This window comes from Mercenaria mercenaria, chromosome 10 (assembly GCF_021730395.1).
Source record: "Mercenaria mercenaria strain notata chromosome 10, MADL_Memer_1, whole genome shotgun sequence".
Classification (NCBI taxonomy): domain Eukaryota; kingdom Metazoa; phylum Mollusca; class Bivalvia; order Venerida; family Veneridae; genus Mercenaria; species Mercenaria mercenaria.
Window position 1 is genome coordinate 51,471,499 of NC_069370.1, and position 11,751 is coordinate 51,483,249.

The 11,751-nt window shown below is 34.3% G+C and overlaps 1 long non-coding RNA gene across 2 annotated transcripts; it reads right to left on the reverse strand.

Moving 5' to 3' along the window:
* Positions 1–969: 969 nt before the first annotated feature.
* On the reverse strand, positions 970–10,080 carry LOC123560309 (uncharacterized). 2 transcript variants are annotated; one of them, XR_006688180.2, is made up of 3 exons: positions 9,814–10,080; positions 5,158–7,555; positions 970–4,591 (listed from the first exon to the last, which is right to left on the reverse strand). It is a non-coding gene; the product is annotated as an uncharacterized LOC123560309 (long non-coding RNA). The 2 variants fall into 2 exon arrangements; XR_008372777.1 differs by lacking the exon at positions 9,814–10,080 and adding an exon at positions 9,665–9,800.
* Between the last annotated feature and the right edge of the window lie 1,671 nt (positions 10,081–11,751).

Consider the following 11,751-nt stretch of genomic DNA (forward strand, 5'->3'; position numbering starts at 1 on the left):
CCCCGGGGGTCATGATTTGAACAAATTTTGTAGAAGTCTACTAGGCAATGCTAAATTTCAAAATCTAAGATCTAGGCCTTCTGGTTTATTTTTAGAAAATTTTTGAAGATCTTTCTATGTAAAATCAATTGACCGCTGGGGCGGGGTCAATTTTGACCTCGGGGGTCATGATTTGAACAAATTTTGTAGAGGTCCACTAGGCATTGCTACATGTGAAATATCTAAACTCTACGCCTTCTGGTTTATTTTTAAAAAAAATTGAAGTTTTTCCTATAGAAATCTATGTAAAATCAAGTGACCCATGGGTCGGGGTCAATTTTGACCCCGGGATCATGATTTGAACAACTTTAGTAGAGGTCCACTAGGCAATGCTACATGTCAATTATCTAAGCTCTAGGTCTTCTGTTTTTTGAGAATAAGATTTTTGAAGATTTTCCTATGTAAAGTCAAGTGATCACTGGGGCGGAGTCAATTTTGACCCCGGGGTCATGATTTGAACAAACTTGGTAGAGGTCCACTAGGCAATGCTTCACATTAAATATCTAAGCTCTAGGGCTTCTGGTTTTTGAGAAGATTCTTAAAGTTTTTCTTTTCGGTTGCCATGGCAACCAGAGTTCAGCATGGAATTCAATTCCTTGAACAATTTTTGTAGAGCTTCACCCAAGGAGCATTCCTGTGAAGTTTGGATGAAATTGGCTCAGCGGTTTATGAGGAGATGTCGTTTAAAGTAAAAGTTTACGGAAGACGTACGGCGAGTGATCACAATAGCTCACCCTGAGCCTTGCTCAAGTGAGCTAAAAAGAAGATCCGTTGAAAGTATAGAACGCAGCTCAAAACATAGTTCATTTCAACTGAAGATACCATATAGGGAGATTGTTATATTCTATGAAGTTGTTTTTACGAAAATATATCATTTAAGTAGAAGAAAATAAAAATATTTTCCTAAGATGTAGTTAAACAAAAACATCGTGTTTCTTTATAGCATTTATTTATTTATTATCAAACATTTTTCAGAAATCAGTGAAAACATAACATTCAGTATCAAACACGTTTCAAATGTGCCCTTAATCTAAAAAATGTACAGTAGATGAAACATAGAAGCGCTCTTTCTTGGTTGCAACAAAAACTTTGCCGTCACCTCACGTTAACCTGACGTCATCCTAGGGTAAGCGTGTTTCAACTGAGAAAGGCACATTAGAAAGTAGGCGTGTTTCAACAGAGAAAGTCATATTAGAAAGTAATTTAAGTAAGGATTCGTATACAGGGTAGCAAAACACTTGGAACTTTTTCATATGTACACAATTATTGAAACCCCCTCTGTGATTCTTATAATGATCACGTTAATTAAAGATGTTTTATGTTTTAAAGTAGCTTATATATGTATTCATATCGAGTCGGATGGCTTATAAAGATGCGTTCATATGTTGTGTACAAAAGCATTAAATGAAACAAGTCTTTATTCAGTTGCATAAAGGTTTCGTGTCCATAACCGTCAATCGGTAAAACCCTGTTAACATCGGAACTATACGAGACCTTTCCGTTATATTACAAGTTCGGCAACTTTTGGTGGTTGCCGATTATGATTAGAAAATACATTTTAATGCAATATTTGGTTTTCAATAAGACGGAAAACATATAATTAACGATTATCTTATATACATAAATATTTATATGTATTAGATATATTTAGACCTGGTCAGCTTTTACTTCGTGCGATACATTAATATGATTAGAAAACCAACATAGTGGCTTTGCGACCAGTCCGGATGCGCGCAGTCTGGTCAGGATCCATGCTGTTCGCTTTCAAAGCCTTTTGCAATTAGAGAAACCGTTCGTGAACAGCACTGATCCTGACCAGACTGCGCAGATGCGCAGGCTGGTCTGGATCCATGCTGGTCGCAAAGCCACTATGTTGGTTTTCTCAAGGCACGGTTAAATTATAACTTCTTTACCTCTATACTTGTTTTGAAAGATTGCTGGAGTTGATAAAAATGACAGAAGTCATCGTTATTAAACCACTTGTAAACACTGTAAAATAATATCTATGCAAGAAATAGATCTCAATAGTTACGAGGTAATTATTGCAGGTGATATGAACGCAATTTGGAGCGGTATAGTTCAACAACCGTATAATTATGTGAAGTAGAAAAGTGATGAAATGACAGGGTTTATGTCTGAAAAATTTTCACCAAAAAAGTCTTTAGTATAGATTTGGCAAAGAATGTCTCTCATTTAACCCGGGGGTTTCAATTGTAAAATGAGAAAATAGAAATGATACGTACAATACTTTTAAGCGTCTTATTGAATGTGGAGAAAACTTAAACTACATTATGGTTTAATATAACAAGTGCTTTTTCAAACGAAACGATTTTAAAATGTGTAACAGATGCGGGACAGGTATTTTGAAAACATAGTTTACAAGTGTCACATGATATTTTGATAAAGGTAAACAATCATACGTAGTTTTGATGAACGCACCAATTTCGAATAAGTGTTCTGTCTGCTTGATTGAAAAGTTTATATTATTAAACAAAATACTAAAAAAAATATTATGTGAAGTAGTTTTGCTTTGGAAAAAGATTGACTTTGTAACTCTGAACGAAATGCTGATTTTACGATAAGCAACTGGTAAAAATGAAACAAAACTAGTTTTAGCCCCTTGAAAAATTAATGTGTTGAGAAAATTTGATACACCTACGAAAACAAGGTCCCAAACATTTAACCGCCGCAATTGGAGCATAGGTTCTTCCCGTAGTCTTAGTGAGTCGAATTTCTGCTAGGGGTAAAGAAAATATGGACTTGGCCTAAATGCTCAAGACATTCATTTATGGACAAAGTTGTTGCGCAGTATGTACGTCGTCTTCATTAATAGAAATATTATCAGATTTAAACTACTTCGAGAATATCTTTGAAGTCAAATCCATTCAGATTTACAATGGCTTGCTATGATTTTATACGAGACTTTCAAGAATGTGTAATTAAACTAATCCATAAACGGAAAAATTGTAATTAGTCTCAGTAGATGTCATATATAAATTCAGCAATCCTTGAAAAAAGTTGGTTTTATCACTATACCGGTGTATCACATGGGATGAAGTTTGGTCTTTCATATTTAACCTAACCTCGTTAATCTGAGGTTTAATATGTAACAGATATGTTTTTATCACTACATACATCATTAGATATTTTGATGTAGGTTAAAAGCGGAAATATTTTAAATGTGTTCATTTTAAACAAATATGTTTATTCGAAATGTAAAACTTTCCTGTTTCAAGTAGTATGGGAAGGTCGAAGGATGTCGCCTCCTGTAAAGGATGGAACAAGTAGCATGGGAAGGTCGAAGGATGTCGCCTCCTGTAAAGGATGGAACAGCTTGTTTGTTGTCGAGCCCCAAGCAGGTGTCATATTTACCTCTCCTGCATGAAATCTAAGGTGATACTGCTTGAAATAGTGCCAATTTATGTAAATCACCTAGCAATGAACACAAGTGGGGATATTAACATCGATCGGTAAATCACTTCGCCAATGATTCCCTAATTTTGACCATGAATCATACAAAAAGACCAGTCATATGGTTTTAAGAATATATAACGTTTTATTTACATTTAGGTTACTATGATACTTTGATCAACCTTTCTACTCTCTAAAAATATATAATATCTTAATATAGCAAAAAGTATGATATATTAAATTGAACCAAAGCATCCTTGGCACACAGTAATGAGCCAAACTGTTAAGAAATACAGATAACATTATTTTCTTGTACACCTATACCACTGGGGTAGCAAGAAACAGAAATCCTCTTTTACAAAAAAAAATAGAAGTGGCAAAGAACACTCGTTAGTTTATTCACATCGTGTACTTGCATATACCAATGCCACACAAATGTTACATCCTTGTGTGTCAGTTGTTATTGGTAGTTGGTAGTTCTAATTGTAGTTCAACGTTATCACGCATCATGATATTATCTGTAAAAAGATCCCTTGGATGCAAAGAACGAACCAAGCAGCATATATACAGCAGACTTGATTCAAGAGAGGTAATGAAATGTGCATCACACCTTGTGCCCCTAGCACTTAATCCATTCTGACTCTTTCGTTTATATAAACGAGACTGTTTGTGTACATAAACTATGGTGTACACTTTAGATTTCCGACATGACATATTTTAACAAACTCTATGGTAACAACGTATAATATGGTTGTTTCCTGTAAATCAATATAAAAGTTAGTGTTGCAACTTGCTATGAATATATTTTGCAATCAGACTTTTCAGCTGCGCATTTCCATCCGTACCACCAGTATTCAAAAGCGATTTTCTGTCTGGCTTGTTCTCTTTTACGTGGGAGATAAATCTTGCGACAGCCGATCCGCTAGAACACCGGCATGTACTGCCAATCCACCAACATGACGGACATTTAGTGGATATTTTCATACAGTAGAAATGTCCGTTCCTGAAGCGTTTCACACAAGCCTGACTAGACACTTCTGTTATGCTATTTATTATTACCAGTAGGATGAAAAACATCGCAAAGGTATAAAGTTTCGCAGGCATTTTCCTTCAACGTCTTCTCGGTCACAGCTGTAACAATCTGGAAATGATAGCATACGTTTTAGACGGTTTATTCACAGTTTACAAAGACTGGTTACGTGTGTATTTTTCTGAATGTGAATGCCTTTCTTCAGTCATGAATTATAGAATTCTGAAGGCAAAATCCCACTATAAAGTAAAGCTCAACAAAGATAAAACAGTGATAAAATGTTGATATAATTGCTCCATAAGAAGAAAAAATGTGTAATTGTATCCAACATATGAAAATGTTGTTTTTTATTTATATATAAATTATTCTAGACTGGCAACGCGAAGAATATAAGATTAATGCTAAAAAACTATCCGCCATATTCTTTTATTCTTTGACTAAAAAGGATGCAGATTCTTTAAAAGAACTCATTTGTTGTTTTGTTGGGTTTTATTTTTCAAAATCAATTACATGTATTTCAATTTTATAACGTGACTACTGTCACTGTTATATTAAAAATATTATATGCCTGATCGACAACAAAAATAACCATATAAATTATTACTATTGATTTTAATCAGAAAGCATGTTTAGGAAAGTAATTTTAATCAGAAAGCATGTTTAGGAAAGTAACTTACAGAAAGTAGATCCAACAGATTCCGTGTCTCAAACAATTATATGTACCTTTTTCACATTTAACTTGTCGGGTGTTATTTATCAAATCCCATGTGCAAAATGCGTGAAATAAGGCAAATACACTTTATAAAAAGGAAATTGTAAACCTTAAGTTATTCAAATACGGTCTACTTGGGTATTCCGAATCAGTTTTAAATGCGGGTCACTATAAACGTTTTCTTAAAATTGTAATGACAACAGATATTCCATCAAAAGGTTTTTTTTAAAAAAAGGTTATTTTTGTAAACTTTAAGTATCTATGCCCATTAAACGACCGTATGTTATATCATTTACCAATTTTTCAAGCGACAAAATAAAAGAATGTCAAGTATTTACACGAAATACTGTTTTGTTTGTTGTTTTTTTTCCTCAGAAAATGTACAGCTGCTCTCGTCTTGAGACACCTGCCTTGCTTCCCGGTGATGTACGCAAACAAGTAATACGTAGATATGGCGTTCTTTAAATAACTTTCATATGTAAATTTTGTTATATGTGTTATTACAAAAAGTCGTTAAATATGGAATATTCCACAGTGGAATGTTAAGGACATAGATTACATTTTTTAAGATTAAATTATCTCGTGCGCATGACAGCTTATTTCAAGAGCTCATCATCTTATCTCGCGCGTACGACATCTTATTTTATCCCGAGCGCACCACATTATTATTACTAGTATTATTATTATTATTATTATTATTATTATTATTATCATTAACATTATTATACCAGATTTATATAGCGCCCTTTCACACGTTCAAAGGCGCTTTACATATAGCAAACGCAGCCACACAGAGCGCGCAATTCATCCTCTACTAGTACAAACACAGAGCGATCTGACCAGAGGGACAGAGTGAGATAAAGCCCCCAGAACAGATAGAGAGAAATCCTTCATGTGAAACACAAGAGAAACAGAAAACAAATATAGCATTTTCAAAATAGTTTTACGTTAGTAAATAGACTAAGACTATAATAATCTGTCACCGGTTCGAGGGTAACTGGTCTTGGCGGCAATGGTGCTCTGCCGAGTTTCGGTAGAAACAGTCTCCCGAGACCCGGATATTCATATTCGCATGTTCAGCCTGTGGTAGATTATCTTTCTTGTATACCATATTAGACAAATCATGTAATGAGCAAAGGAAAATGAAATTATTTCTTTATAGCAGGAGTTCTTACAGCAGGAGTTTTAAACAAAGTGCGGGAAATGCACGTCTGGATGTTTCAAAGACGCAAAACAACAGAGTTCCGGTAATAAGTTCTATCATTTGTAGCGTAACGTTATCTTTTTCCGTAAAATATTTTTAAGCGAGAAATATACTTAAAGGAAAAAGAGCAACATTACTATCAAGATAGTTGATTTCTATCGATGTCTACATAAATTCCAATATTATCATGAATGAATGAATGAATGGGGGTGCTAGATGGGTTGTGTCGACATGGGTAATATCACCCGAAACGCCAGTCCGGTGTGCAAGACTGAAACGATCTATCATAGAACGTCTTTGCATCTTTTAGTAGAGTGCGTTGGATTTCCAGGTATTGCATGGCAATACGAAATTCTATATATTCTTGAATACAAAATTCAATATATTCTTGAGACTTGAACTAGGTCTTTAGTCATTGTGATACCTGTCTTGTAAAAGGGTCCAATGGAAATATATATAACCAGTACGGAAAAAAGGCATTCTTTTCTGTAGTAGACGTGTTTTTAGTTTCATAACGAATACTCATCGCCACTAATTTAATCAAATGAAAAAAGGAAGTAGTAGCAAAAATGGTTATAAAAAAGACTAGATGATTAAAGAAAAGATTCAATTTTGGTTGGCTTTGAAAGACACACCAGACATACATTAAAGTCACTCCTTTGTATCTTACTTAGTTCGATCTTGTTGGATTCCTATCCCTTCAATCATAACATAAAATCGCTGTTTCTAATATCATTTATTTGCCTTTTATCTGCAATAATTTCCAGTGAATGTTTCCTCAAGTATTTTATTCACTCTGATATTTGATGACAGCAGTGTTGCGTATGCTTGATGTCCAACCAAACCATTCGATGTTCCAGATGATTTTACGACCATATTTAGGATTAGACTCGATCTGCACCTACAGCTTGAACCGACAAACCCACACCTTTTTACTGTATGAGAACTTCTAGAACACCGACCATGTCCATTTAGGAAAGGTCCTGTGTCTTTACAAACATATCCTTCAGAAGTTACTCCTTTGTGACACAGCTGACCGGATACTTTCATTATACCAGTAACAATAGCGAAAGTTATAAGTACTAATGTTATTCTATACTTTCTTCTTGTAAGCATTGTCCCTTCATTCAGTTGTCCGACGTTTACGCTAACTTTGCTCCTGAAAATAAAATCACGATATTGTATTGAAGGAGAGGAGACATTAATTTTATTTAATTTAATTAATAAAAAAACATTTCAACATTTACGGAAGAGGTCCATTAGGCAGCTTTTGTTAAAACTTTTTGTTTGCTGTTGTTTGCGGCTGGGTGGGGAAGAGTCACATTGACACAATTCAAGTCATATGGCGGCACTTTTTCAGCGTTTATTAGCAGAAAAAGGCCCCAGGTACCCCTCCAAGTATTATCTTCAGGCACGAACGGGCACCTGGGTACAACTTACGAGCTTCCGTATGCCAGCTGAATGGTTTCTTCGCTCGACGAGTTCTACATAAAAAGCCAGGTTTCGAACTCACATCGGTGATGGGCAAGTATTTCAAAGACGGCGACCTTAACAAAGAAGGACCCCTGAAAATGAGGCCTTATTGTCAGAATTATGCAGCATGATAATAGGATGAAAACAGATCGGCGGTATGTGAACAACCCTGTAGTGATGGAAAGAGGTTGCAAAATGAAACAAGAACTGTCGGAGGACAGCAATGCTCGATTATTCGACAGTCTTTTCTATTGAACATATTGAAACAAAGTCATGAAGGGGCATAATTTTGTAAAGCAAGAAAAACAGATTTATGGAACATAAGCAGTGTAAGTCAGTTATTCACAGTGAATTAGTGTATGAAGTTTCAATTCATTCCAATAAGTGGTTAGTGAGATACCAGCTTACAATGATTTTCAATAAATACCTATAGCTTTCAATTTTTCATATTTTCATATATATCATCAAAAATAAATGAAACTGCTATTTAATGTAGAAGAGGGAATACTGAGTTGATATGTCAAAATGATATTGTCTTCGGATAAATAATAAGTAAATTCTAGTCCCAGTGACAACGTTATTGACGTCCCCCGACCCAATTTGTCTGTTTGTCCATTTTACATGAGCTAAAATGTTACTTGTTGCATACTATTTTTTAAGCTGCCTTTTCTTAAATTGTGTGAATATTGATGTGAAGAGTTGACTTTACGCCAATAACATCAAATTGTAAATTTGACTTCATTAAAATGTCTGGTAGGCGTATTGTGTTGGTCATCGCTTCAAAATCAGTGTTAAACAGAGATATTTATTTATTATTTATTTACGGTGCACCAACACAGTATAGGTTATATGGCGCCAAACAGGACTACAAATTTTGGTGTCATATCTCATTTACATCGGAATAAAAACATGAGGTATAGAATCAAAATTTGCATACCTGCTGGAATCACAGAGTTACTGCAAAACCAAGTGTTAAGACCCTATTAGTCGCCTCTTACGATCATGCAAGGGTAAAGCAGTGGTTCCAATTCTTTTCATACACAGATCGTCCCAGAACCACATAGGGCGTTAAACGGAGACATGAGATGTGTTTTGAATCGAAATTTAAGAAAATCAATTGTATTGATTAATTGTGTTTGAGTTGACAGCGTCATAATGACGTTGGGCCACTTTTGAGGAAGCGATGTTGCCTTTGATACAACAAATTGTGTATGCTCTGAAATCTGTAATTTAGATATTCATATTTGATATGTTCATATCCGTGATATTTTCAAATTTAAGCAAAATGGGACCAGAAATAAAGAAATGAGCACTTTCCGGGTATTTATTAACGACTCCTATAAATACAAAAACTTAACCGAATCGGAACGCCGACTTCGTCGACGACTCAGATGCAAACGCCAACGCGGACGCATGGGCGAGTCCAATAGCTGTACCTATTTTTGATATAGTCGAGCTAAAAAGGGAAGTATTCATACATTTTTTTATATATTTGGCAACGTTTGCAACAAACTACCATTGACATCTATAGGTCATTCAAAAATCCTAAACGTAACAACGCAACATTATAGACTAGCGAGTCTGTTCGTAAGAGATAAATAAATCACAGCTTCCAGAACCGGCTTTAGTGGAACTTTGCTGTAAACTAAAACTAAATTGCCTCCATAATTCGTAGTCCAGTAGGTCAAAAAAGAATGACTTTGACGTCATCAATAAAACACTTAACAACTGCCATAACATTTACAACATTCAGAATATCTTTTTTAAATCATCAAAAAAAAAACAAATAACATACTACGCTTGATTAAGAATGTCCATCCGAGTTTGTAATGAAATGTAACGCTGAACTGACCACAGTATCCCAAAGACTTGTGTTTATTTAAATCTGAACACATAGCTTACTTTACAAAAGCAGTAATACAACAAAAAATGTTAGTTACTCACTGCGTGTCCGCTAAAATGTATAGATTCTCTTTCTTGATAAATAATATCACTACCTAAGCTTCGGATGTTATCACGAACAAGTAATTTTATGGTATTATCTCATCCATGTGAAATATTTTCTAATAGCTAGGTTAGCTTTGATACTTCATTCCCTTTATACAATATATATATAAGTTGCCAACAATTAAGAAAAACATATTTCAAAAATATTTGTTATGCATCGTTGCTATTTTTACCAAAATATATTGAAATTTAGCACGGAACCAAATTAAGGATTTACATGACTAACTAAACAGTTTTATAAACAATTTACTTTGTGGCACTCCTTTTTATAAAAGTATTTTGTATTGCATGACAATTTGAGAGTTGTTGACATTATCTTTATCTTTGACTTGTTATTAGCATTCGTGACAGAGTCACTGACTCATAACATGTTTTCAACTGTATCATATAAGATATGCACTGTAATCACATATGAATCGTACATGTCTATTTTTGGTTAATCAGCATATTTGGTATTGTCTGAACGTATCGTTATAATTACACAAAAATTGTACATGTATCTCAACTAGCTGATAGTTTGTAGATAGACTTCCTTCATTCTTTATGCAATGAATTGCCGATTTCAGTGAAAAGCATAGGATATATTATTCCTTGCAAATATATCAATAACCTAGTTTTTAGAGGGTCCTTAGTTACTGCATGTATAATGAGAATAACAGTAAAGTGACTGCTGTTTTGTTTAATAGACTTGTTACAACAAAAGATAAACAGACATAAACATTGGAAAAGGCAAATGTTTCACTTAAATAACACTTAACTGTTTTATATGCATGTCTTTCGTGAATCTAATATGTATTGGATTTTATAAGGTTTTTATTCATTGTCATAAAAGTATCCAATTTATCGTTCAAACGGTTTTCAAAAAAAAAAAAAAAAAGAATATACTTACGTTTTGCAATACAAATAAAAATATTTGCTAAAAATGCAGAAATGAGCCGCGCCATGAGAAATTCAGCATACTAGTCCGTTTACGACCAGCATCCGCGCAGTCTTGACAGGATCCATGCTGTTCGCTTTCAAAACCTATTGCAATTAGAGAAATAATGAGCGAACAGATTGGATCCTGACCAGACTGCGCGGATGCTGGTCGCAAATGAACCTTGTTGGTTTTCTCATGATGTGACTCATATGTAGGTTGAACACCGGTAACAATTCCATGAGTGAAGAGTGAGGGTTTAATTTATTTATTTTGTTGTTGGATTTAATGAGGCTCAAACCCATATCGTTGAAGGGCAATTGCTTTGAAGTCCTTAGACCTTAGCGACTCGACTACAAAGACCCGAATCATGGTTACAGGTATTTTACTACATACAGTTTCTTTTCCTCGTAGAACCTTGAATAAGTTTTCCTTCGAAATATTGTTACCATTTCAAATTGAAGAAGTTGTACCACTACTGGATGCACATACCATTAAACATGGTTTAAAACCCTGTAAAATATCCATTAATATAGAAAAAACCGTTAATTAACCCCATTAATTCTTGCATCACTTTATTTAACAGGTTCTCAATATTAATGGGTTACATGTTAAAATACCATTAAAACACCCATTTTTGACCATGAATCATGCTGTTAAAAAATTGGTTTGGTAGCTAAAAAAGTTAATGGCTTTGAAAAAATAATGAAATTCTGTATACTTTGAATTTAACTGGAATATTCATGGCCCTTAACTTTGATTCAATGCCCATTAAATGTTTAGGTTTTGTTCGATTTCATTTAAGAGTAAAATTAATGGCCCTTGACAGCAATGTGATGCCGATTAAATCCCACATTCTGTAAAATGTGATTCGTATATTTTCAGAAGCACATTTTTTTGTTTTTTTTGTTTTTGGCTTGCGCCTCGTTCCATTGAATGCTTAGTTCAGTCCAATATTC